General features: G+C 44.4%; 1 long non-coding RNA gene across 1 annotated transcript in view; it reads left to right on the top strand.

Moving 5' to 3' along the window:
- Positions 1-18,212, top strand: part of LOC309636000 — a 127,436-nt gene extending 109,224 nt beyond the window's left edge. The window contains exon 5 of the long non-coding RNA XR_014249161.1: positions 4,547-18,212. This is a non-coding gene — a long non-coding RNA (uncharacterized lncRNA). The remainder of the gene's footprint in view (positions 1-4,546) is intronic.
- The last annotated feature ends 8,952 nt before the right edge of the window (positions 18,213-27,164 follow it).

Below are 27,164 nucleotides of genomic sequence, written 5' to 3' on the forward strand. Positions count from 1 at the left end.
GGCCACGTCTTGTACCACTCGGCTCCCTCTCCTCTCCACTCACTTTCCCGCAGTCCCCACACACCAAGCCGGTCCCACTTCCAGACCTTTCCACCTGCTGGCTCTGTGGCCGGGGATGCACCTTCCTCGCCCCGGGTGCGGCTCCTGCTCCTCCTTCAGATCTCACGCGAAATGTCACCTCCTTAGAGAAGCCTTTCTTGGCCTAAGCGAGATCCCCTTCTTCCCCAGCCACCAATTTTCTCTCTTGGACCTCTGCACTGATCTATCTGTCTCTCCCACGGGGCTAGAGGCGGAGCTCGCCGGTCTTGTTCACTGCTCTGTCCGCAGAACCCAGCACAGAGCAGGCACGGGAGGTGTGTTCATTGGATCACAAAGTGGATGACATTTTTCTCTAACGCCTCCACCATTTAGATTTGACCTCTATTTGGATTTCTGCTTTCACATACGAACAACATACAAAAGCATCTCTGAACATTGGACTTGGGGGCTGCACACTGTGTCTTTTGTCAGCAGAGGTGCTGGCTTTTCCTCTGTGGTTTCCTCTATACAGACCCTCACTGACTTAAAATAGGGGTCTGGCCTGATAAACCCATCATAGGCTAAAAATATTAGGTCATAAATGTGTTTAATACAGTACCCCAAACCTACGGAACATCAGCGCTTAGCCTCACCTACCTTCAACGTGCTCAGAACACTTACATGAGCCTACAGTTGGGCAAAATCATCTAACACAGAGCCTATTTTATAATAAAGTGTTGAATATCTCATGTAATTTACAATACTGTCCTGAAAGTGAAAACCAGAGTGGTTGTCTGGGTGCAGACTGGTTGTAGGTGTATTGGTTGTTTACCCTTGTGATTGCATGGCTGAGTGGGAGCTATAGCTTCTGCCCGGCGTCATGAGAAGAGGATTGGACTACGTATCACTAGCCCAAGAAAAGGTCAAAATTCAAAATTCAAAGTACGGTTTCTACTGAATGCATATCACTTTCACATGATCGTAAAGTCAAAAAGTCATTAAGTCGAACCATTGCAAGTTGGGGACTCACTGTAGCTGTTAGGATTCAGGAATATCCATTGCTCATGTACTGTAATAGTAAGACTACTCATCACGTCTCTCTGTGGGTCTGAATTCTGTTACTAAATAGTCATGGGACCTTTTGATTATTTAGATCAAATGATGTGATGTTGACCTTCATCTACTGTACTAATAAAGAGTATCGTGCTGGTACCTGCTGGTAACCGGTAGTTATTGAACACCGATGGGTAATTTGCTACTGATTCTAATTTCTCAACTCAGTTCATCTTATTGTTAGGATCTGAAGTCTCTTCTAATTGAACTTTTATCGCGTGAACAGTGACCTGAGGGTTCTGTAATGGAGAGGATGGCTTGTGGGATACGTCACTGCAGGGCCATGGCAGGGGGGTGGTCTGGACGAGTGGCAGCCTGGGGAAGGGTAGATCAGAGCTTTGTCGCAGTTGTATCCCTTCCAAGCTGAGAGGTGTAGGCAATCTCTTCACCTCTTGGTCTTTAGTTGCCTTGGTTTTCTTATCTATAAATGAAGATGTCTAAATGTCCCTTCCAAGGCCAAGGTTTCATCAACCTATCACCACACTACTTTTGTGTGATAGCTCTGCCTTTTTCATCTAATCAAGAAACGTCCAAATAGAGAGCCACTGTCAACATATCCGAGGCAAAAACAGACCAGGTGGAGAGATGGAGAGACTAAAGCCCATGAAGCAACCTCTGTCCACCAATGAATATACCTTCCTTTTCTCCTCTTCTTGCTCTCTCTCTCTCTCTCTCCATCTCTCCCTCTTGCTCTCTCGCTCTCCCCTCCCTCAACCCCTTTGCTTTCTTCTTCTTCTTCTCAAGACTTCCATTAGGACTTGTATGATCTGTTACTTAGCCCCCAGGCATTTCAGACGCCACTTGTGTGCTTTGGGAAAAACCTAAAAAGGCCAGGTTATGGTCCATTTTGCAGTTTAGCTGTGCATAAAGGAGAAATACTCCTGTCCTCAATGAAGTGCAGCTACTGTAATCTTGGGTAAAAGAAACAATTGCTGTTGTTCATATGGGCGCAGTTTATATGCAATTCATTCAGTGTGGCGTTTAGCATGCAAGACTCCTTTCGACCTCCTAGCTCAGGATCCATTTAGTTTTACAAGTTAAGCCAAAGTCCTTTTTCCATAAGTGCCTTTTCTTATTCTTGGATTAAAAACAATAAACCATGAAATATCTCTCTTGAAAAATGATATGACCAAGCCCTCCCTGAGAATTCAGGGGTTAAAATGTGGTTTGAGGCGTAAAGGCCCATTAAGGTAATATTGGACTATGGTGAAATTCTTCTGAACGTGAACTTTACTGCATTTTGACTTAGAAATGTAATCCAGCTCCAAGTCTTCAACATACAGACGCCAAATACTGCTTTTAGAATACATTAGTGCTGATGAAGGCCGCAGCTTGGCATGGCGGCTTTAAAATATGATTCTTTCAGTCTCTACTTTCAATGACCTGGAAAGAAAACCATTTCCCCACTTGGTACTGGGAGAAAATGGTAACTTAATTATCAGCTAGGGAGTGTTATGAAATTAATATATGACACAGGTAAATTACACATGAATTTTCTTAGGACGCCACCATCTTGGTTTTGAAATATACATCATAAGATTTTGTTTTGAGTTAGTGGAAACTCTGTGTCATCAAATCGAGTATTCACATTTCACACATGTGGAAACCAGGGCCCCACGAGGGAACTGACTTGTCCAAGGTCTCCCACTGGTAACGTCCTGCTCAAACTGGTGAAACTGGAGTTCAATGAATGTGATGTTTAGTACTTTTCAGAAGGAAAGTTTTAGCCCAGGAGATTTTTTTTTTTTTTTTTTCAGCAGTGAAGGACTGTGTTATAGTGAGATGGGAGAGATTGTACACTCTGGAGTTACACTGTCTTAGTTTTGAGGTTTGGCCCCATCACTTACAGCCCTAGGTAATTAGAAAGACCCCTAATCTTTCTAAACTTTAATTTCCTCACCTGTAATATGGAAATGATGAGAATGACAACAGAAGCTGCCTTACGGGTAGTGGTGAGGATTTAGTGAAACAGACTAGTCAAGCTTAGCTTCATACATGGCAGGGCGTGTGATGAAGTCGTGGACTCATTGATAGCATGCTTCTCAGCCATATCTTAACTAATTCAGATTTCATAAATAGAGTCAACAGTCTCAGAGAGAAATTAATGCTCTACCTTGTCATGTGCTGCTGTTAGTCTCTGTGTTGAATTTTTAGAGGTTAAAATAAGAAATGCGACTTTACCCTGTATAGGGAGTTCATAGTGAAACCCTCCAAATAGCAGCTCTCAACTGATGCAAGATTGATGTTCATAATGGCCAGATGGGCATGTCATAGAAATTAAAGAATTTGTGAATATAAATGCCTGGCACACAGAAAGCAACCAACAAACATCTGTTGAATTAAATTACATGGAACAAGGAGGCAGGGAGGTCTTGCCACCAGATTTAACAGAACCCAGGAAACAGACGCTCTATTTAAACCTTCTGATCCCATGCAGCAGGGATGGCAAATACCACTTTCATATTCCGTGCCCAGAGCAGACATCACTAATCCATCCTAGCACTCTTATTCCCCAACCTGATATTTGTTTCTATGTGTGACTCTCCCATAAGGTGATGAGCCCTTGGAGAGTGTTGACTGATTTCAGTTTCTTCTTTATCTTCCACAGATCTCATAGAATAGATGCTTAATGCTTGCAGAATGGATGAGCTCAGAGGGGTTTAAGAGGTTGCCCAAGGCCCCACAGGAAGTTTGGCACTCACTGAGTCTGACACCGATTGGGAAACAGACACAGGAGTAGGCAGATGGAGATGAAAACGCCATCTTTCTTCCCTTCATAGGGAGGTTGGAGGATGTGACTTGGGTCCCATGGAAGCCGGCAACAGTGAGCTGTCAAGTAGTGAAACCCAGATGGAGACAGACTTACCCTCTCAGACACAGGCAAGCCTGAGGTCCAAAGCACACCTCCACTTAGTGGTCCCCCAGGAGCAGAGCTTAGCAGCTAAACTCAGGGAGTGGAAGGACGGAGCTGAAGGCGAACGCTCTACAAGCAGGCAGATCCCAGATAAAAGCAGGGGAAGGGGCGGAGCCGCGCATGCTCTGTCCTCCCCCCCAGGTCCCACGACCACCAGTTAAGTAGCTCTTCCTCGAGCAGAGCGGGCAAGGTGGGGAAGGAGGCTGGAAATGGTACCTGATGAGGAGGGGTTTCCCTCCAAACACAAGGAGGATATCAGTGTTCCCCTAATAGGCCCTGGACAATAAATCGAATACTCACCTGAAGGATTTTGCGCGGTACTGGGGGCACGGTAGGTGGCTCCAAATGTTAGCTCCCTGCCCACACATTACTGCTCCGGAATTCTTATAAAAGGATCCAAAATGCATGCTACTTACTTGGAAGTAAATTAAGAGCTTCCAATATTGCTGGGTCCAGTCAGCGTCTCATCTTTATTTTTTCTCCCACTTCATCGTCTATAAGCAAAGGTAAAGCGGCTTTTTTGCGGAGCCGGACGCCCGGCGAGCATGAAGACACAGCAGCTTGCCAAGCAGATATTGACTTGAGCTGCACGGGCGCAGCCCGATCCATGTGCACCGACCGTCCCGGCCGCTCTTCACCTCGCGGGGCTGCCTCGGCTCTGAGCCGCCGGCTGCAGGGGGCACGGGGTCGGATTGTTCTCCGCTCCACAGCGGTGTCACAGCCGTCGTCTACAGCGTGGGAGGCTGTACTTACAGAGCAAAGAGAAGCCGCGCGGGGTCAAGGAGGGACACAGCCTCTTCTCCAGCTGGGCCTTGGCGAAGATCCTCTTCTGGGCTTCCTTTCTTCGGCGGATCATGTTCTTCACTGGCACCCGCATGCGCCCCACCTGTGCTCAAGCCTGGAGAAATAACAGGAGAGGTGATGCCCTAAGCTATCTGCCTTGCGAGGATCCTGTCGTATGTAAGGTGCGTGCGCGCCTGCGCGGGTGAGCTTGGACGTTGCCGGCTGACTGACCCTCCAGGTAACCTATCAAGGCCAACAGCGTAGTAGGTAAGAACAACAGCCAGCCCAGAAGCAAGGCTGGCAAAATCAAACTTGACCCCGTACTCCCGGGTAACCTTGGACAAGTACCTCTTTATGCCTCAATTTCCTCATCTATGAAACAGGAATGATAATACATGTGTCTACAATGTTTAAGATGTATATAAAGCATTTAGTCCTCAGCACATAAAAACAATCCAAGTTTAGTTTTTCCTGTTATACTGTTAAGACTGTCATGTCAGAAAGAATTTGAGATATTCTACAGAAAGTACGCACAACAAAACATGTAATTAAACAAAAATTGCCAGTAAAAGAAAAATGGTAATAAAAATAAGGCATGAAGACTAAGGCAAATTAAATTAAAACTGGAAGGGTAGGCTGTGGTGGGAGGGGGTGGCAGAGGAGGAAATAAGGAAATAGAATTTAAAAAAAATTAGAGTATAAGATCATATACAGTTGTTATGATAAGTTGTCAATTTAGTTCCGAGCTTCCTTGCAGCCAAATCAAAAAGGGAACCAACTCAGTCCATGTGGTGCAATCTTAACTGAAAAGTTAGCATATAGAAGGATCCAGCTCACTTGCTTTCTTTCCTGAAAGATCAAATCACAAAGTTAACAACATAGGATTCCTCCCTATTTCCTCTCACAGACAGTTCCCCTAAAAAATTTCTTGCAGTTTAGTCCTATGTTGGTGTCTGCTTCTCAGAGGACCCAGACTAACACACCATCTGAAGAGCTGACTGGGCTAGACTTTAAAAATGACTCCTCACAGTTCTGGCAGCTGAATCTGGCTGTTGTTTGAGACCTGAGCTGGGCCCACGGATAGGAGTACCTGGAATGACATCTCTGTGTGGCTTGAGCTTCCTCACAGCATTGTGGCCTCAGTGTAATCAGACCTCTACCTTGATGGCTCAGGGCTCCAAAAGAGGAAACCCCAGTGAATAAATAAGAAACCGCATAGCCTTTTCCGACCTAGGCTCAGAAGTCATGCAACATCGCTTCTGCTGCATTCTATTGGTTACAAGTCACAACTCTGCCCAGGTTCAAGAGAAGATGTAGACCCCACCTCTTGATGGGAGGTGTGTCAAGACTACATCACAGAACAGCACATGGAATAGAAGATATTGTTGGAAAAGACAATTTGACCTACTAGATAAAGGGTTATTAGTCAGGGCAAGAGGATTATTCTAGTTATCTATCGCTGGGTAACAAATCACCCCAAAACCCATGAAAACAATTCTTTTATTCCGATTACCTTAACTTTTTGGAGGGCTCACAGGGCTCAGCTAACAGGTTCTCACCTGGCCTCTTTGTACCTTTGCAGAGGCTGGGCTGGAGTCATCTGGAAAGGAAGGCTTCCTCCTGTATGTGTGTAGCGGAGTGTTCTGATGGCCAGCTGGACCCTCAGTTGGGGAAATCATCTGGAACACCTACACCTGGCCTCTCCAGTTGGCCTGGGCTTCCTCACACCATGGCAGCTGGGCTCCAAAAACAAACATCTTGAGAGAGAACGTGCAGAAACCGTGTCCCCTCTTAAGATCTAGTCTTGGAAATCACACAGCATCACTTTCACAGTGTTCTATTCATTAGAAGCGAGTTACTGAAGCTTGCCCATATTTAGGAGGAGGGGACCCAGACTCCACCTCTCGATGGGGACATGTTTTAACCCACCACGAGGAGTGTTGCATCTGCCATTTGCAAGGAGTCTTGTGGTTCAAGCTTGTGGTGGATGGGCACCTTGAAGTTCCATGTTTGAGTGCTGACATACTTGCAGAAGAGGTAGGGAGGGCAGATGAGCTGAGGGTTGCTTTGCGGCAATCAAAGGTCATCTTGTTCCCTGTGTGCTTGTCCCTGCAAGGTGATTGGTGAGTTTGTTTTACTCGAAGCCTGAACCCCGGCCATGTGGTTTGTTGGTAGAAGATGCAGGACTCGAACATTTGTCTCGTCCTCGCTCTCATTCTGGGTCTCTTCCCGTTGTGCTGGGATTGACCGAGCTTTAGGCTTCTCCATCACTTCACCTTCCCAGTCTTTTCCAGAGAAAAACACCAGGCTAGATCCTGATTTGCTCTAGGCATTGAGACTCCTAATACCAAGTGCCGCTGAATTTTTCTTCTCCCTGTTAAAGCTGGCAGGTTCTTACCACCGACTATGAATGTATATATTTTTAAAACTCACAGCAGTTCCTTTGTTGCTATCTGTTTTCATTTTGCCTTTCTGTCCCCCAGGTCACCCATGAAGATGTTTTTCAAAAAAAAAAAAAAAAAAAGTGAAGAGAGTGAAATTAAATCACTGACATCTGCCACTCAGTCTCACTCAGCATCCTTGTTCCCTGGATTCTTCTGGATAGAACTTAAGACTCTTTGTTATCACTAGTTTTTACTTTCTTTCCTTTCTGGGTGGCAGGGAGGGGACAGTAATGAGAGAGAAAGTAAACAGTTCAGCAATTCCATCAAAAGTTTCACTTCCCATGAGTGGTGATAACTACTTTCATTTTTCACTTGGTATAAAAAAACAACAACAAGGTAATTACTAATGTAAAATATATGGATGACAAAACTGTATTACTTGACTAAAGTCAAGAAAAACTCTGAGGATAGAATTATTTATTAATACAATTAAATTGAATAAATAATTATGTTTTTACACCCTCCTCTCCTAAAAGGCAACATCCTGACAAATCAAGTCTGGAATAACCTTTAATTTCATAACTGGGGACATGTGAATTCAATTTTTGCATCAGGGCTATTGTTAGACGTTCAAAGGCTGACTCTTCAATATTAGCAGATGTCATTCCAGGGGAAAAGAAGAGAAAATTGTTATTGTTTTTTTAGTTGTGACAATAATTCACATTATGTTAAACAGGCAATCACTGTTACAAATAACTAATAGCAAATCTCCAGGAAATCTGGCAGTTATTATTTTGAAGATTTCAAGTTTTGTTTTGTTTTTTTGACTGAGATATTTATTTTCTGTGATGCATATTTTTTGGTCACCATTAGAGTTTCCATATGCATATGTGGTTGCTTTTGACAAAGAAGGACACTAAACACTCTTTCACTGGGTTCTCTGGGTTGTTATATGACACTCCATTAGGGTTCTTGACAATCCAATCCATTTCTCCAGCCACAGCAGCATTCCAGTGTCTCCATGCTGTTTCTCTGGACTGACATCTCCAGGTATCGAGTTGCTCTTTAAAAATACAAGGCAGAAAATAGAACTACCATTTGATCCATCAATTCCACTGCCAGGTATATATCCAAAGAAAATGAAAACTCTAACTCAAAAAGATACATGCACCCCAGTGTTCATAGCAGCACTATTTACAACAGCCAAGACATGGAGGCAACCCAAGTGTCCATCAACAGATGAATGGATAAAGAAGATGTGGTATATATACACAATGGAATATTACTCAGCCATAAAAAAGAATGAAATTCTGCCATTTGCAACAACATGGATGAACCTAGAGAGTATTAGGTATTAGGCTTAGTAAGATAAGTCAGAGAAAGACAAATACTCTATGTTATCACTTATATGTGGAATCTAAAAAATAAAACAAATGATTATATATAATAAAATGGAAATGGACTCACAGATACAGAGACCAAAGTAATGGTTACCAGAGGGAAGACAGAAGGGCCAAGATAGGGGTATGGGATTAAGAGATGCAAACTACTACGTATAAAATAAGCAACAAGGATGTGTTGTATAGCACAGGGAAATATAGCCATTATGCTGTGATAAATTTACATGGAGTATAATCTATACAAATATTGAATTACTATATTGTAGACCTGAAACTAATATAATATTGTAAATCAACCATACATTGATTAAAAAAATACAGGGCAGAACTTGGAGCAAGGGGCAAGCTCTGTAGGTGGCTCTGGGCCACTCTCTTGGTTAAGGACCCTGAGTGGACATCATTGGAAAGATGATGAAAGAAACAGACTTTGGGGAATTCCCTGGTGGTCCAGTGGTTAGGACTCCTTGCTTTCACTGCTGAGGGCCCGGGTTCAATCCCTGGCTGGGGAACGAAGATCCCACAAGCCATGCAGTGTGGCCAAAAGAAAAAGAAAAAAGAAAGCAAAAGAAACAGACTTTGGAAATCTCAACATTTCCAGGGAGTACGAAGCCCACCCCCATCATTTTCCTCACAAGAAGTTGAGAGTTTCCTTGGGAAGCACAGCAAGAAAATAGCAGAGCCAAGACCAGAACCCCAGTTTGCCGGACCCAAGACCTGACCTCGCCCCTGTACTCACTTCTGTGTTTGTGGCTAGACCCCAACTGGGCCAGTTCTGTTGTGCTAGACCTGAGCTGGGAAGCAAGGCCGGGGCATTCTTCTCCAGGCTTCTAGGCGTGAAGTGGAAGAAGAAACACAAAGAACAGAAAGAAAGAAACAAGAGAATCCCACTGCCTCACACAATTCCCAATCTCCAGGATGAATTAGAAACAGCCTGCTACAGACACTCAAGGCAGAACTGAGAAGTTGTGGAGATTGCTTGGAGATACCATTGCGAGGTTTATTATTCTGTAAGGTGGTGAGCAGCCTGCCTGTGCCTGATGGTCTGAACCCAGGGCTTTTAGAAATGCCTAAGGAAGAGGGAAGCTTTTAGAGTAAAGCACAGTCTTTGGAAAACATAAAAACGAGTAGCAGGCCACCATGGGGGCTTGGGTTTGCTTTGCTTTTACATGAAAGGTCGTCCTTTCTTGCTGCCTGCAACAGCAGATGGTCCTTTCCAGCCAGCTCCATGCACTTTGTTTTAAAGGTTTAAAAATAGAATGAGAAGGTCTTGTAGAGCTGTGAGGAGGCATGGCTCTATCTTGTACATGTGCACTGTGCAAAGGAAAGGCAGCCTGTGTTGAGCTGTGTCTGACCAGGCAACATCACTGCTTACAGCGAGCCTTAGATGCCCTCTGGATGCCGTTCACAGGCTGATGTGTGACATCCAAGGCTCCTCTGGATCTTGGAGAACACCCTGCAGACTCTCAGACTCATCTTTCCTCGCCTTCTCGGTTCCGATGTGTCCAGCTTGAGTCGCACTGCCTTTCTGGCCGAATTGCTCATGTCTTCTCCCTGGCAGGCTCTCTGCTGAGATGCCTGACTTCCTGCCGGATTCAGTGGCTAAACTCTTATTCTTCATGACTCAACTTAGGGCCACCTCCCCTGGAAGTCATCTCTAACAAGGTTCTCCCTCCCTGCAGGGATGAAAGGGACAAGGGAGGATCCAGATATTCTCAGACTTGCAGAGTTAAAGGATATATCTCCAGCCAGCAAAATATTTTCAAATTAAGACACAACCCCAGGAAAAAGACCAAGGTGGCAGCCTGGCCATCATGCATTTGTTATGACCTCTGATTGGTTAAATGTTCCCCCTTCAAGTCCTTGCATTTGCACACATATTTCAGGTTAAAGAGTCCTAAGGTAGTCCCACAAAGGCCTGATAAGTTCAAAGCACCTGTAAGTAAGTCTAAAGAAAGAAGCAAGTCTGGGAAAAGATTGTGAGTCTGCTACTGGCCCGCAGAGCTTCCTGGAATCAAACTGGTTAAGTAAACAAAAAACACTTAACAGAGTTTCTGAGAGAGCTATATGGTCCAAAGTGCCACCAGCCTGGACTAAAAGAGACAGTGATTATTCAAGATGTAAAACAACCCTCTGACCTCTACAGTTTATGGGCTGGAAGCATGCTGTCAAAGCTGCTCAGCCCCCAAGATGGGCATATCCTCCAATGGAGGGTAAAGGAAAAGGAAGGGCTTCCCAGAGAGTGTGGTCAGGAGCCATGGAGAGCAAGAGACTGGGCAGCTGCTCCCAGGAAACATAACCAAAGTCTAATACACACACACACACACACACACACACACACACACACACACAGAATTGGCTCATGCAATTGTTTAAGCTTAGCAAGTCCAACATGTGCAGGATAGACCAGCAGGCTGGAGACCCAGGGAAGAGTCGCTATTCAAGTCCAAAGGCAGTCTACTGGTGGAATTCCTTCTTCCTTGGGAGTGGTCAGTCTTTGTTCTGTTAAAGCCTTCAACGGCTTGGATGAGGCCCACCTGTGCTATGAAGGATAGTTCGCTTTACTCAAAGTTCACTGATTTAAATATGTCTCATTCAGAAATACTTTCACAGAGACATCCAGAATATGTTTGACCAAATATTTGGGCACCATGGTCCAGCCAAGTTGACACATCAGATTAACCATCACAACTACTCACTGACTGCTATGTTTCCCTTTCTTCCCTTTCCAACTGGGAGTGTTTGTTGTAGCTGTTTTATCCTTGTATTGTGTGTGTGTGTGTGTGTGTGTGTGTTTGTGTGTGTGTGTAGGTGAGGGAGTGTCAATAATTTGTCTTTTAGTTCATAGTTCTCCAAAGCAAGAGGAGCCACATCTAAATCTGATATAGGTCATGAGGTCCTTGGCTTTTAAGCTTGACTGAGTGAGACTTTTGGACTGTTTTAGGGAGGGGAGGTAGGAAAATAAATATTTGTGACCAGAAGGGCAGACTGTAGTAGATTGGATAATGGTACTCAACTATAATCACTCTCTCCCACTCTCTACATCCTATCCCTGTCTCATTGTCCTTGGTCCTGGCCATTTGGCTTGCTTTAGTCAATGAATATGAGCAGAAGTGATAGTGTGCCGGTTCTGAGCAGAGACCTTAAAAGGCATCACAAGTTTCCACTTGTCCCCTTGAGCTTTTGTTCTCCACCATGAGGACCTGAGGCTCCTTCCACCGAGGTTGCTGAATGAGGAGACACAAGTTGCTGAGCTAAGCTAATGGCAGCAAAGCCCAGCTGAGCTCAGCAGAGCCACAGTTAATCCACAGCACTCACTCTCCCTGAGCAAGAAATAAATGTTGGGACTTCCTTGGTGGTGCAGTGGTTAAGAATCCACCTGCCAATGCAGGGGACATGGGTTCGAGCCCTGGTCTGGGAAGATCCCACATGCCGCGGAGCAACAGAGCCCGTGAGCCACAACTACTGAGCCTGCGCGCCTAGAGCCCGTGTTCCACAACAAGAGAATCCACCATGATGAGAAGCCCGTGCACCGCAACGAAGAGTAGCCCCCACTTGCCACAACTAGAGAAAGCCCGTGCGCAGCAACAAAGACTCAACACAGCCAAAAATAAATAAATAAACAAACAAACAAATAAATTTATAAACAAAAAAAAATTAGCTCCCTTAAAAAAAAAAGAAATAAATGTTGTTTGAGTCACTGAGATGCTTGGGATGTTTGTTACTGCAGCAAAAGCTGACACATACAATCAATGTAGCTCACACATTTGGGTGATTCAGATCAAGTGAATGAATACTCCTTTCCAAACGGGAAGGTTTTAAGTTAGAATTATGCAGATACTGTCCTGATTCCTCACCCTATTTTGTTCTTATTAAAAGGGCAAAGATCTTTTAAAGACCTTTTAAAGGCTTAAAATATATTCTTGTTATGGAATTTTGGACACCACTGTAAACTCTGGGAATTTAACATGGATGGCTCAAAGATTTCAGCATTGAAGGACTAGAGACAGTCCATAGCTATCAAGTTATGAAACACTCCCCAAGCATCATCTTGAATTGAGTCACCCTGATGTCAAAGCATCAGATGACTCAGGATGACCTTCACAGGGAAGTCTTTACTTCCTCTTGTCCTTCCTTATTCCTCTTTCAGCTGGTGTTTGGGCTTGATAAAAAGGAAAAGAATTTGAAGTTTCTTTTCTTAGCTGTGTCAACAAATTCCAAAGGACTTCTTCAATAAAAAATAGAACTTGAGAAAGCACAACCCTAGCCTAAATTACTCGGGTAATTTTTGTTTTCTGGAAATAATAGAAAGTCTTAAATCTCATTCATTTTTTTCCCATTCTTTCCTCCAGCTCTTTGCTTGGTTTGGACTGGGAAACAAAACTAGTCATTTTCAGTTCTGATTCCGAGACCCAATTCCTCCATAATTGAGTTTAAGTTTCCAGCTCTGTGGGAGGATATAAGAATTATTTTTGCTATTTTAACTTGGATTGAGCTTTTTAAAAATGAGAATATGCTTTCTGAGCAATAAAAGACTCAAGTTCACAAATGAAGAAGTGACCTTGCACAAACAATCATGATGCTGGATCTTATACAACCCATCTGGATATTTTAAGAGCAGAGCAGACCAATGAGTGTTCATGTAAAGGGTTAGAGAACTAGGTTGAAGAAAAAAAGGTATCCTTCTCATCAATGTGACTCATCCACCCCCCCGGGACTAGCAAAATGACTCAGACTTCTAAGTAGGTGACAATGCTTATACAAAAATATGACCTAGCGGTTTTCATCAAGCCTCCTCAGTTGGCTGGTTGTCATCGTTTTGATTCTCCTGTGCCCCTGAGGAATTTGGGGTATTTTGGGCCTTTTCACAGAAGGCTCCAAAGGACCCTGCTGACAGTTCACAAGTAACCCTCCGAAGGTCTAGATTCCAACCTTTACATTCACAAAGGCTGTGGTTGAAAGAGTTGAAGGAAATTTCTGATTAAACTACCAAGAGAAATCAAGCCCCAAGGTCATATTTACAAGCCCACCCAGGCCTTCTTGGAGCAGACCTCACTCAGATCCAGAGTCAGCATCCACCTTAAGCTGAGGTTGGCTCCAGGAGCACAGCCAGATTCCCAGGCCCTGTGGCCATGCCCTTTGCCTCTGTTCCTTCTATCTGGAAACTGGAGGCATTGGTTGGCAGAAAGGGGCCACCAGGAGGCTGGGATTTCATATCAGCTTTGCCCAGGCCAGCTTGGGTCACTTCAGGCTGATTTCTTTTTGGTTCATGTTCTTCACCAGCTGAATGGGGATGATCCTATCAGCCTCCTTTCTTGGGTTATACTCACAAACAGTAAGCTCATGTGCTTGGAGCCTTTGGAATGTTAGGGAACACAAAGGCGCACCCAGAATTTCAGCTATTATGTTATTGATGAGAGGCCCTGCTGTTAGGCATGCTGATGGCTTTCAGGCAATTTCTGTGTCTGCATCAGTGTGCTCAGAGGGCTTACGGGTAGAAGAAAATAAAACTGGGATTGGATTTGGTGGACATACACATGCCCACAGTATGTTCCCTAAAAAGGACAATTTGCCACCATGCTCCAGGTGGCATGTTCCGCGCTCCATGCCCTGCTTGAGGCCTTGGAGCATCCTCAGTTCCCATCACGGGCTCCTTTTCCTCTTCTTGAATGCTGCAGACCCAATCCTTGGATCCTCTCTGTCTTTCTTCCTTTTGGGCCACAGCCTTGTCATCTATCCAAGGATGAGTCCCATTTCATCCCTTTCTCACTGGCCAAGTGTAAAGAAAGTGTCACCCGAATCAAACTGGTCCATGTTTCGCTACACTTAACCCTGGTTAGGCACCGTCACAAAAGGAGCACAATTTCGAATCCAAAGACCTCAAGGAGTAAATCACTGCAGAAGGGTTTTTGTAAAGGGGCAGTGAGGGGATAAATGAAGGAACACTACTCCCATTAAATCTTTATAAAAGTGCTCTTTGCTCCTGTATCACACCCCTTCCTTGCTCCACTGGCCTCTCTCTAACCAGTTCTCTCTCTTAGCACTGTTCACCCCTCAACTCTTATGTGAAACAATTTTATTCCCTTGGGGCTTCTCCTATCTGCATATCTACCTATTACCTAAAGAAATGACATCAACAAAAGTCTTCCTGGTGGTTGGTTGGTGGTGAAGGGGGCTGAGTCTTGGGAATGCTGAAAGAAGGTCATTTGAGTTGACTGGTCAGCAACAACTCTTGGTCACCTCCACTCCCCAACCTGCCTTCCAGGGGTGGAGGGACTTGGTGGCAGTGTGAGTTCCTTATCTGCTCTGTGGATCAGAACACAGATGCTGAGCCCTAGGCTGAGAGTTTGACATGGGTGGGGCTTGACAGGTGGTCCCAGAACCATCGCCTGCGTCCTCCACCTTCCCATCTCCTGTTCCAGACTCAGCCATTCTGTGAACCAGCTACACCATCCTGATGACCAAGGGACAGTGTGCTTGGCACCCAAAATAGGATGCAGGTGCTGTTCCTCCTGGTCAGTCAGCACAAAACCCCACACTAATCACACTTGACACTGGGTGATAGTTTCCAATTTGATCCAGCTTAGAATTCTCAAAGCATTTTTATAGACATAATTTCTTTGATCCTCCAACAGCTCTGTGAGGTAGTCACATCTTTCAATCATTCAACAAATACTTGCTGAAAGCTCTGTTTAGGATGACTGAGGGGGTTGCCGGGATGTAGGGCTTTTACTTTTAAAACTAAGACTGTCTCAGGCAAACTGGGACAAGTTGATCACCCTTCTGCCATTCTATACCTTGGACCTGCCCCCACCCTCCACCCTAAGATGAATAGGATAGAAGCAGTCCCAATGCACATGGCACCTACATGCTGGTGATTTTCGTGCATTTGGTTTTCTCTGCATACTGGTTGAGCTGCTGCAATCTGAAGTTCAGAAACTGTTAAGTTCTTATCTCCATTCTTTAGAGTTCTGATTCATTCATTAGGCTCAGAGCTAGTCCCTGCATAAGAAAAGATAAAATGGTGACTTAGGTGTTGTCTGATTTTTGAAAGGCTGATGGTTTGGTGCTAGTGTGGATGGAGAGACATTGGGAAGACAATGACCTTCCGGGGTCTTGGGTCAAGTCTTTGATGTACCCCAGTCCACTCTTGCCTTTGCTTTCTCTTTTGATTCCTTTGCTACTTCCTGCCCGTCTCCCCATGCATCCTCCACCTCCTTCTCTGCCATTTCTTCCTCCCATGCTGACCTAACCGTCTTCCATGTCTGCAATTATTACCTCTACACACGCGCCTTCTATTAAAATGGTGATTAAAGGAAGAAAATTGATTGAATGCCGATTATGCATATTCAGTGAGAAACACTCTGATCTCAAATAGACCTCCCAGGAAAATTCCTCCTGGAGGGGATACTATGTTGACCAAGAGATAAGTGTTTCTGTTCAGTTGTCAAGAATGCCATTTAGTTGTTTTTCTGGGCCAGATGAGCATAGGGTGGTTTTGGGCAGCAGGATCCAGATTCCATGTGTCACAAGGCTCCCTCTAAAAGTCAACCATTTTTCCTATACATTTCAGAACAACCAGGAACCTTGCTAATTGAATAGTGTCCCATTATGTGACCAGATCATGAATTTCCAGGAAGGACAGAGTAATCCAATTTGTGCTGAAATGTCAGCCCAAGCTGCAGATCCTCTTTTGGTATGATCTGTAGCCTTTTCTTTGGCTGTTGTCAACGATGTGGTTGCTTAACTTAAAAGCTATCTAAGGCATTTGGCGTGGATCCTCATCTGCTTGAAGAAGTATGACTCTCAGCTCATTGTTTTTCTCAGGAGTCATGCTCTCTGGTGTTCTCTGGCATAGTTGGCTGGGTGTTTTGAAGGGGTGGATTGATCTCTCCCTAAAATACGTGAAAAGCCTCATAGAATGAAAGATCTTTGTCATCCTTCACTTAGGGTGTGGTGGTTGTCATCCCATAAAAAACCGTGTCCAGTTGTCTTGGCTCTTCTTTCCTTCCTTCTTCCATAAACATCCATGGAGTCCTTACTATGTGCCAGGCATCCTTCTGGATGCTGGGAAGACAGCAGAGAACAAGCCATTCTGAGGAGGTGACATCCAAGTGGAGATCCAAGTGATATGAAGGTGCCAGACATGCAAAGATCTGTGTGCAGAATGTTCCAGGGGGAGGGAAGAGCCAGCACCAGCCCCTAAGGAGAGAAAGAGCTTGGTTGTTTGAGGGTCAAAGAGAAGGACAGTATGGCTGGAACAGAGTAAGCATGGGGAGACATGGTATGTAATGATGAGGTCCAGAGGGGTGGACAGGAGCTAGATGACATGGGGATTTTATTCCAAGGACAATGACAAGGCACTGCAAGATGTCTAAATAGAACGAAGGGCCTGATCTGATTTTTAAAGGATTATTCTGGTTGCCTTATGGGAGAAATACTGCAAAATTCTAGGTGAGAAATGATGGTGGTTTGGACCAGGGTAGTGGCAGTAGAGCAGCAGCGAAGGTGACAGATACAAGATATGTTTGGGAGGTAGCACTTGCTGACAGATTAGATTTTGGGTGTGTGGATAGGAGAAGGAGCAAGAGAAAAATCAAGAATGAGTCTCAGGCTTTAGGCTTGAGCAAAATGGTGGATGGCAATGCCATTCACGGAGATTCGGGGGACCGCAGAGAACCTGGTGTGTGTCTCATGCCTCCGGGCACAGCTGCTACCTTTGTATGTTGCTTTTCCTGGGCCAATGATAGGCGATCCTTTTTGTTTCATGTTCCATCAGCATGGGAACAAAATTCCAGTAAACTATAAGAAGCAGTGATTGGAAGTCAGAAATGATTTCCTTCCTAGGAAGAAAGGAAGACTAAGAAAGAAAAAACATCTTGAGTATCTACTGCGTGTAGAATAAACAGGACCTCGCCTAAGATGTCACTTTTTTTTTTAATTTTAAAAAATTTTTAAAAAATTTTATTATTTATTTATTTATTTATGGCTGTGTTAGGTCTTCGTTTCCATGCGAGGGCTTTCTCTAGTTGAGGCAAGTGGGGACCACTCTTCGTCACGGTGTGTGGGCCTCTCATTATCGCGGCCTCTGTTGTTGCGGAGCACAGGCTCCAGATGCACAGGCTCAGTAATTGTGGCTCACGGGCCCAGCCACTCCGCGGCATGTGGGATCTTCCCAGACCAGGGCTCGAACCCGTGTTCCCTGCATTGGCAGGCAGATTCTCAACCACTGCACCACCAGGGAAGCCCAAGATGTCACTTTTGAAGCACTGTTTCATTTTTATCATCACTGAGACTAGAAACAGTGATAACTAGTCTTTAGTGAGTGTTTGCTAAGCTTCAGGCATGGTTCTAAGTGCTTTACATATAACATGTCATTGTTTTCTCAGGACACCTAGGAGGTAAAATGGAGATTTTACTCTACTTTTAGATGACAAATTGAGGTGTGGAGGTACAGTAACCGCTCAAGGTCACACAGAAGGAAGTGGCAGAGCCTGGATTTAAACCCAGGTCCCTGACTCCTGGCTTGTGCTCCTTGGCACCCCACTCTTCAGTTCCCTTTGGACCATTGGACGAGATCCCACCCCATCTTCAGGGCTGGGCTAGGAGTATCATCTTCAGGGCTGAGCTAGGAGCTCAACGGGCATCCAGCCACAGGCAGCCGGGGGCACCTCCACCAAGTTGACCATCTACGGTGGTGTTTATGCTCAATCTCTCATGAGCAGAGCACACTATGGTGCGACAGGGGCAAGGAGAATTCACTATGGACGGAGGCTGCCGGGAAGACCTTTTGTTGGAAATGGGGTTGTACCTCCAGAGTTTGGAAATGCTTGAAGGCATTTTTGCTTGACTCAGTGCCTGACATTTAGTGTGTTTGTATGTGGGGAGAGGGGGCAGGAATGCTAGAGCTCCTGGCATGCAGAGACGAACTGTCCCACCCGAATGCCAAGAGTACCACTGAGACCTTGGACTGCTGCATGAGTCTCTGAACTCTAGATACTGAGTGGGAGGTAGTTCTCTTCTTAAAAGAGGCCAGAAAATATTGATGACCGTTGACTGTGCTCACCACCCAATTCCTGATTTAGGATTTGGATTGAAGATTCACCTTCACCTTCAGGGATCTTGTAAAAACTTGCACAAACCAAAGTAAAGTTTGGATGTCTGGTGGGGCTGAGGTGTTTTTCCTTTTCCTCCACTATTTTTTTTTTTTTTTCCCAGTAAGATGAGTACTTAACTGGGAAGCTACAGCTGGCATAGCTGGTATTACAATCCACTTGAGATCCCTTAATGAGGAATATTTGATTATACAAGGAAAGTAGAATCTGTTTGTTTTCTGTTCATTTAATTTGATGTTTTAATGATGTTACTAGTTATTTGAAATATTCTATTTCAATATATCCTTTATTTATTGTACTTGTACCCTGAGGCTCGCTGGCAAAGAGTGACATGTTTAAAAGTCTGCCCTCAAATAATAAATTTCCATTGGAAACCAGAAGCAGAAAGGTTTTATATTAGGAATGCTTTAGAATATGTTTTTAAAACCAGTCCAAATTGGATTCTAGAGATAAGCACAAGGGGATTTTTAAAAAATAGTTTTTAGATTTTTTTTTAAATATAAAAAAACAACTAGAAACAGAGTAATGCTGTGGGTCAGATAAATGGAGACACTGGGCTTTAGTTCCAATTGTTGGGAATTAGAAAGTTAACAAATAGTATCTTTGAAGGCAATGGCAGGACTGGTTTTATCCCTCTTCTTCCTGTTTTTATTTCAAGCCAGCTGGGACTATCTGTATATGTATTTGTTCACCTCTTTATATGCTGTCTCCCCACTCTGGGTTGCAAGGTCTCTAAGCAAGGAACTTATCCCTTCGTCCTCTCCCACATCTCCGGCACTCACAGTCTGGCACTTTGTAGTTTCTCAATAAACATTTGCTTGCTGTGGTAGGCAGTATAATAGCCCCCAAATGTCCGAGTCCTAATCCCCAGAACCTGTGAATATGTTCTGTGCCATGGCAAAGGGGACTTTCGGGTCCAAATGGAATTAAGTTTGCTTATCAGCTGACCTTAAACCAGGAAAATTATCCTGCATTATATGAACGGGCCCAGTGTAATCATAAATGTCTTCCAATGTGGAAGAGGGAGGCCAAGGAGAAGGTCCTCTCCTCTGATGCCATGTGAAAAGGACTCAATCCTCCTTTGCTGGCTTTGAAAACAGAGTAAGAGGGTCCCAGGCCAAGGAATGTAGGGACATCTAGAAACCAGGAAAGGCAAGGGAATTCGTTGTCTCCTAGAGTTTCCACAAGGAACATAGCGCTGCCAACACCTTGATTTTAACCCCATGACACCCGGGTTGAACGTCTAACCTGTAGAACCATAAGATAATAAATTTGCATTGTTTTGAGTGACTAAGATTGTGGTGAACACTTACATTAGCAATAGATGTGTATGCACCTCGTATATGAACCTCAGTGTAATAAGCATTTGCTGAAAGACCTACCATTTATCTCCAGGTTCTATAGCAGGTACTGTGTTTATCAGTGCCCCTTTCCACCTCAGGGCCTTTGCTCCTGCCATCTCTTCTGCCTGGAATGCTTCTTTTATCTCCTTGCTGTCTTTGCCACACTAGGGAAAGTCTTTCTTTCAGTCCCTGAAACTTCTCCTCCGAACCATTTACATCAATTGTGATATTTTTTAAATGCTTGTAATTAAGTTTTTTAAAACTTTTTATCCTGTAAAATACAACACAGATGCAGAAAACTACATGAAAAGTGTAGCTTCAAGGGTTATTAGAAGGTGAACAACATTGACACTACTACTCAGGTCAAGAAATAGAATGTTGCAGGTCAACCCTGACGCTCTGCAGAGGGTGCTTCCCTCCGAAAGTCACCACCCTCCTGATGTTTATGTTCATCTCTTCTTTGTTTTATTACCTTCCTCCTTCTTTGCTTTATTACCTGAGTGTGCATCCCTAGATCCTCTCCTTTAGTTTTGTCTCATTTTTTATGTCTTTAAAGTTTTTGTTTAGCTATAGGTTCCTCCACTGTCTCATTTTTTCCCCTTGCAACTTATTTGTGAACAGACTCAGTTGGTTTGCTCTGTAGAGTTTCCCACAGTCTAGCTTTTGCTGACTGCATCCCCTTGGTGTAATTGAACATGTTCCTCTGTCCTCTGAATATCCTATAAATTGAGAGTTGGCTTTTAAGGCTTGATTGGATTAAGGTTTGATTTTTTTTTTCTCTGTTACAAGACTCCTTCATAGGAAGTGATGACTTCTTCCCTCAAGAGGCATATAATGTCTGGTTGTCTCTCTCTTTGATGTTAGAGGTCTTTGATGCTCAACATCTAGATCCATTCATTTGTTGTAAGAGTTGCAAAATGGTGACATTCTAATTTTTTTTCTTTGTTTGTTAGCTAGAGTATTTCTAAAAAAGATAAACTTGTCCACCATTTCTATTTAGTTATCCAAAGATACAGTTTGTATTGGAAGGGCAGGAAGAATGCGTGACACATTCTTTTTATTTATTTACTTTTTAACTAATTTTTATTGGAGTATAGTTGCTTTACAATGTTGTGTTAGTTTCTGCTGTACAGCAAAGTGAATCAGCTATACATATGCATATATCCCCTCTTTTTTGGGTTTCCTTCCCATTTAGGTCACCACAGAGCACTGAGTAGAGTTCCCTGTGCTATACAGCAGGTTCTCATTAGTCATCTATTTTACACATAGCAGTGTATATATGTCAATCCCATGACACATTCTTTTTAATTGCCAGGTTTCAGATTAATGATTTGGCTCCTAACATTCTTGTAATTAATTGTTTAGTGTCTTTCTCTCCTCTGACATATACCCCCAAACCCCTGTGAGAGCAAGGCCCAGATCACTTTTAGTCACCATGGAACCCCAGCCAAATACAGGAAATACAGTCCTATGACGTAGTCAACATTTGCTAGGTATTTATTGAATGAATGAAGGAGTGAATGGGGTAACTTCTCTCTCCTTTCCTATCTCTTCCATTTCACTGCACCTCAATTTATCTTACATTCTCCTTTAGCCCCACGTAGCTAAACCATGGGTCAAAATGATTTGGATCAAAAACCTGAAATTAGTGAGGAAATACCCTCCGAGTCATCAAAAGGGGCTGCTCTACAGTGGCTCTGAAACAAAATACTAATTTAGAGCACTGAATGTGGATACCTTGTAAGAGACACAAATGGGTTTTTAAACAGTATCTACTTGATTCTTTTGCTTGTCTTCTAAGCGATGGCACATTAGGGGGCTTCCTAATGAGATTCCTAAGAAGATGTAGAATTCTTATGGTTAAGAAATAACTCATAATAGAGTCTGCCTTTTGAATGGTTCAAAGTGATTCCATATTGAATATTCAAATTGTCCTTTAAAATAGCCCTGTGTGTGGCCCTGCCAATGAGGTCCACAGGGAGGGGCAAGGATTATCATTCTCTATTTAAAATAGGCCTAGGGAGGTAAAGAGACCCACCAATGTCTCCCAGGGGATACAATTAAGACTAGATATTTGTCCATATACTGGATTAGGTTCTAAGTAGCTGTAGAATTTGGAGCAGAAATGGACCTTAGAGCTCATCTAATGGCACCATCTGTATCAGTTACGCATTGTCAGAATAATGCTGTATGACAAACAGTCACGAACTTTAGTGGCACAGGATAACAAGCATTTAGTGCTCTCCTGTCCAGGGTCAGTAGCACTGTTGGTCTTGGCTGGAGTCACTCACATATCTGGGGATTGGTGGTTGTCAGCAGGCGGAAGCTGACTTTGGCTGGGGAGACCAGGGTGACTCCGCTTTGCTCCATGTGTCTTTCATCCCCCAGGACACTAGGTTAGAGGGTAAGCAGAAACACCAAAGACTCACTTAGAACTGACACCTCCACTTCTGTGGCATTCTATTGGCTGAGCAAGTCAAAGGACCAGCCCGGATTCCAGGAGTAGGGGAGGGGACTCCCCCCCTTACGTGAGAGGCATCGTAAAGTCACTTGACGAAGAACATGGATTTGGGGTGTGAATTGGAACAGGGGTTGGATGTGTGAAGAATTGGGGGACTTAATGAAATCAGTGGACCACCACGCCATCTCATTTAATAGAAGAGCAAACTGAGTTTCCCAGGAGGACCAACCACTAGCCCAAGGTCACTCAGAAGACTGGGGACTAGAGCCTGAGAGTCTTGCCTCCCATCTAGTGGTCTTTTCTTTGACCCCACGGGCTCCCACTAAAGGCGGAAGGATGTGATGGGAATTGGCATTCATTCAGGCATTCAGCAGGTAATTAATTATTGATGTGCCTCACTGCTGCATACCAAGCAGTCAGAGCTCACCAAAGGCTGGAGTGTGCCCGGGGTCACCTCCTGAGCTCTGAGCCTGAGCCTTGCTCAGGTTCCTGGGCGCTCAGTGTGCAGAACCAAATGAACGACCTCATCCCTGGGGGCAAATCTTCTGTGCTGGCCACTTGCTTCACCGCATCCCAAGTGGGAGATGCTGCTCTCTGGCAAGACTGGGACCAGCAAAATTAGGGACAAGAAAAGATGAGAAGGCTCCCATTCTGGTCCTCCTCTTTCTGATATTTTTCCTTTTGGTATTCTGTGCTCTCTCCCACCCCCTTTCCAAAACAACTCTTAGAAAAGGTCAAGAGGGATTTTCCTGGTGGCACAGTGGCTAGGACTCCACACTCTCAATGCAGGGGCCCTGGGTTCGATCCCTGGTCAGGGAATTAGATCCCACATGCATGCCGCAACTAAGAGTTCACATGCCACAACTAAGACCTGGTGCAACCAAATAAATAAATACATAAATATTGAAAAAAAAAGAAAAGGTCAAGAGAATATCAGTCATTTATACCTGAGTGTGAATTTTAGTCAAAGCATCACTTCTCCCATTCATCCAAAGGTTTGCTTCTGGATTATAGAATTCCAGGCAGGTGGAGAAACAGGTTCCCACCCGTCCTTCCTTGGTGCCTAGAAGTCTCATCCCTGGGAGGTTGCCTGTTCCACTGGGGCGGGAGACTACCCCTGACGTGTAGAATAAAATCTCTCATTTTTCCACTTTGAATGGAAAGGTCACCTCTGTGTCTCAGGAATGATACCCCTTCCCTATCATCCAACAGGTGGTTTTAGCAAAAGTGGGTTTTTGTGCCAGAGTTTCCCTTTGACTCAAGGGGAAAATAACACAGTCATTTTTGGGGTCTGTTTCGTCTCAAAGGGAAACAACTTACTAATTAGGGTAGGAGTCTTTACAAAAATATGTTTTCGATTCCACTGATGGTCAGTTACAAGCGATAACACTGTTAAATGTAGTGCCTAATAAATCTGGAAAAACTACCCAATAAATGTAAGTAATAACAATGATTAACAATAAATTAAATGCAGAGAATCAGGAATGTACCACATTATTTTTAACTAGTTTGGGCCATCGGGTTCTGATTATTCAGTTTGTCCTGTGCACCTGGAGTTTATTAGACTGTAATACAAACTAAACGGTCCCTCAGAGAGGCCACTGAAAGGACTTAGCATAAAACAATATACAAGTTTAATAGTGGTAACTGACCTTTCTTTCTTTTACAAAAACATATCTTTGTAACTCGAGCCCCAAGGAAATGTAATGCTTTTTACCTAATCCTGATTGTTAATTTTCCTTTTATTTAATTTAGAAGGTTTCATTTGTTTCATGAGATAGGAAGATACAATTTATATTCAATAATTCTTCCTGCTCTGGAAAGAGATCCAAAATGGCTAAATATTTCTTTCCTTCTGCCGTTTCTACCGTTTCTATTACAAGAAGAAGGAAAAACAGGCAAGCAGCACACTCGCTATTAATGGCAGCTGGTTAAAACCCACATTTTAAAATAGCCAAATGAAATGGGTACATGTGTTTATAATCAAGGTGCATTTGACTAATTTTCCCTAAATCTTTAAATATTACTCATTCTCAAATGCCAGAAAATTGGGCTCTTTGTCAGTTGAGGACAGGAAGGCAATGCCAGGCTCTCCAGTGGAGGAACTTTTCTCTAATTTCCCTGAATACTTAATCTTTCAGATGCTATCGAATGGGACTACCGTATTTCAATGACAGAATCTTCCAATTTGAGAGAATCTCTGTGGGTAGAGGTCTTTCTCATTTTGAAATTTTTTTCTAATGTTTTCTAGAAGAAGGATGTTTTTAGTGCCCCTCTAGCTGGGGTTTCCATTCCACACTCAGTCCCCAAACTGAATGCATTTGCAACAAAAGGAATCTTAACCAGAGTCAACTCTGGTAAATGTCTGAAACTTGAGGTGCCCCCAACAAACATGAGGTCTGGCAAACAGAGTCCATAAAACCCTGCCTTAAAATAAGTAAATGAAATGGTCACCAGGGAGGGCAAGAATGGCATTACCCAAGGGCATCAGCAGAACACAATCCTATTTTCTTCAGCTCACCAATCAATAGGGTTGGCCTCAGACCTCCTGCACCCCTTTGGTGGAGCCCCAAATCTCACATCTCGCTGGCTAACAGTCAGCCTTCATTTTATAATCAGAACCATTTTTTGTTCAGAAGCTAGTCTTTATCTCAAAAAGACTGAGTTCAACTTACATTCAGAAGAGGAATTCTGCTCCCAAGGGAGGGTGGCTTGACTTTCTAATCGGAAGGCTCAGGTCAAGCAAAAGGTGGATTGATTTCTCCACCTGTGCTCTGAAGGAGCATCGTGTAACTCAGCCTGGCTCTCCCCTTGGTTGGGTGGGGATGGAGAGGAGGGGGAAGGGAGGAGAGAGAGATGGAGTTTCTAGAAGCTGCAGGAATCTCCTCGGAGGAACATGACTGGTTATCCCAGGATGGAACTGAGACCTGGGTGTAGCTCCTCACGGTGACCGCCACCTCTCCTGAACTGCTTAATAAAAGAGACCTGCTGTTCTCCTGGGATTGTTTGGGCGCCAGCACTGTGCTGGATGCGGACCTGCATTTCCCCATTTAATCTGCACAGAGACTCTATGGGGCACGCGTTACTAACCCCGCCACTAGACGTCCCAGTGGCTCTCCAGGAGCTTCCCTACCCTGTTTTGGAGCCAGCAAGGGGACAGCCAGTTGTGGTGACTGTGAAAAGCCACCGCCCAGCATGTTGACTGATGGCCATCGCTGTCTCTCTGGATCCACCGCTGATCTGTGCTGAGGCCACACTTCCGGTGGGCTGCTCCCAGCCAATGACCTAGGGCGGGTTCCCTCAGAGGCCCATCTCCAAGAGATCCAAGACTCTTCCCACAGGCAACTCTGCTTCAAGGAGTCCCCGCCAGCCTGGCCAAACCCTCCTCAGAGCCGTGCCGCCGAGACTCTTCCCACCCAAACTTTCCTTCCCTCCTCCCTCCCTCCCTCCCTCCGTCCCTCCCTCCCTCCTTCCTTCCTTCCTTCCTCTGCTGGGGTCAGGCTGGCATTGCAGTCTGAAGGCTCCCCTCTTCTCCTCACAGGTATTGCCCCCATAAATCCCTCATATGACTAGTCGTGTCTTGGAGTCTTTCTCGGAGGATCCAAAATAATACACTGGTCAGTATAGCTACAGCCATCACCGTGGGTGACAACAGGCTCAGGACTTAATGTTTCATTTGTTCTGGGTCCTGCAACAGCCTTGCCAAGCAACCTGAGAGTCTAAGAAGGAAGAAGTGATTCTCTTTTCGAACTGGGTTTCTCTGTAGGGAGATAGCACCCAGCTCCCTGACTCTGACTTGTTTGGCCTTCTTGGGCACCTGTGGTCGTTTGCCCTCTCTTCCCCTCCGCTGCTCTGAAGCCTGCTTCTGGCCCAGTTCCTGCCATCACCCTTTGTCCAAATGGGGCCCAACCGCCTTCCCCTTCGCATATGTTAGAGAGGCTCCTAGCAGGACCATGGTTCTGTATTTCTCAAGCTCTACACTGTCCCTCTCTGGATGGACCCTGTCCTCAGTCCTCCAAAGTCTAACTAGCATCTCTCCCGTCCATCTCAGAGTTGGGGACGGCCACAGTTCTGAGCACTGACATGGACAGGATTGGGAGCCACACTGAGCAGGTTCAAACCCCAGCTCGATGATGTAAGTGCTGTGTGATTTTGGCAAGTTACTTAACCTCTCTGAGTTTCAGTTCCTTTGTCAAATTAAGGATGATAGTACTATCTAATTTGTACAGTCCTTGTAAGGATTAAATGAGGCTTTTAATGCAAAGCACTTAGCTCATAGCCTAGCACATATAAATGCTCAACAAATGGTAGCTATTTCTTGTGGATAGAACTATTATATTATTATCCAACCAGCACCTCTAGGGATCAAAGTTAGGAGTCCAGATCACTATTTCTACTAGTTTATAGTTTGATTTTCTTCTAAAACAAATCAGAGGGGCTGCTTCCTAAATGGAATATTAACAAGGATCTCCATATTTAGGATCAAAATTTCTTCCCTGGGATTTGGGGGTTGAAGGGGTGAACTTCTCCATTTAAGTCCTGGGGAAACCTTGGCAGTTTGAATGTAACCTTCAGTTTCCACGGCTGTGGGACTCCTCTCAAAGAGCGACTCTGGGGGAGGGAAGGGGCTGCTCAT

Source organism: Balaenoptera borealis, assembly GCF_965194805.1.
Source record: "Balaenoptera borealis genome assembly, chromosome: 10".
In the NCBI taxonomy this organism is placed as follows: Eukaryota; Metazoa; Chordata; class Mammalia; order Artiodactyla; family Balaenopteridae; genus Balaenoptera; species Balaenoptera borealis.